Here is a 952-nt window from a genome sequence, read left to right as displayed (position 1 = left end):
GTGGACGGCCTTGCTTGCCTTCTTGTGTAGAAAACGAAAGCCTGAGGTTCATGGGGCCGACTCTGCCGTGGCAGTCTGGATTCCCTTTTGCCTTCGTGCACGGGGGCTGGGGACAGGAGGCCTGGCCACAGCCCGCCTTCGCCCACCGAGGCCCGTTAGCGTCTGAGGCGGGGGGAGGCCCAGCCGCTTTTCTTGGTGTCCTGTTGTCGTTCTGGGGTGTCCGTGCTTTGACGCTGCGCCGTGGGCCGGAGCCCCGAGTGCGGCCTCGCACCGGGCTGAGGAGGAGCGTGCGGGGAAGAGATGGGGGGCAAGAAGGCTCGCACGACCACAGTGTCTTAGTGTCGCGAGAAAAGCGCAAACCCGGCTTCTATTCCGGATTCTGCCATTTTTTTAATGTATGACCCGGGGCAAGCCACCGAATCTCTTCGAGGCTCAGTTTCCTCATGTGTTAAGTGAGAATAGTAACAGCCCCTTTGTTATCGGGTTTGCTGTAGGAATGAAACGGAAATGCATGTGAGGAGCTCAATAATAGGTGGGAATGCACGGAACGATTATCCTAAACCGTACTTTAAACGTGAGAGTCACTCCAGGAAATCCCTCCTTAGAAGAGCAATGGTTTCCTACAGATCGGACCCTGAGGATGAGCGCGGAAGGGCGTCCTGTGCTGTAGCGGGCTCGCCCCGTGGGGGACATGTGGGGGACGGTGTTCGTGGACAGGAGAGGGGCACAGCCCCCTTCGCGTCCTCGGGCGCTAGGCGGTGCTCTGGCAGTGGGCACCTCGCTTCTTAATAAGCACTGGGCGATGGTTCAGTGTCGTCCTCCTGGGTTGTGGGCCCTGCGAGGCAGCGGCTGTGCCCGGCTTGTTCGTTGCTGTTCCCCCATTGCCTTGGGTTGTGCTTGGAACACAGCAGCTGCTCGATACACACCATTGGATGGATGAAAGGTCTGCATT

General features: G+C 58.8%; 1 protein-coding gene across 9 annotated transcripts in view; it reads left to right on the top strand.

Annotated features, from left to right (window-relative positions):
• Positions 1-952, top strand: part of RAD9B (RAD9 checkpoint clamp component B) — a 56,408-nt gene that overhangs the window by 241 nt on the left and 55,215 nt on the right. The gene's annotated exons all lie outside the window — the stretch shown is intronic.

This window comes from Equus caballus, chromosome 8 (genome assembly GCF_041296265.1).
Source record: "Equus caballus isolate H_3958 breed thoroughbred chromosome 8, TB-T2T, whole genome shotgun sequence".
Taxonomy (NCBI): domain Eukaryota; kingdom Metazoa; phylum Chordata; class Mammalia; order Perissodactyla; family Equidae; genus Equus; species Equus caballus.
The sequence above is the reverse complement of the archived record's forward strand: the minus strand, read 5'-3'. Positions and strand labels throughout refer to the sequence as shown.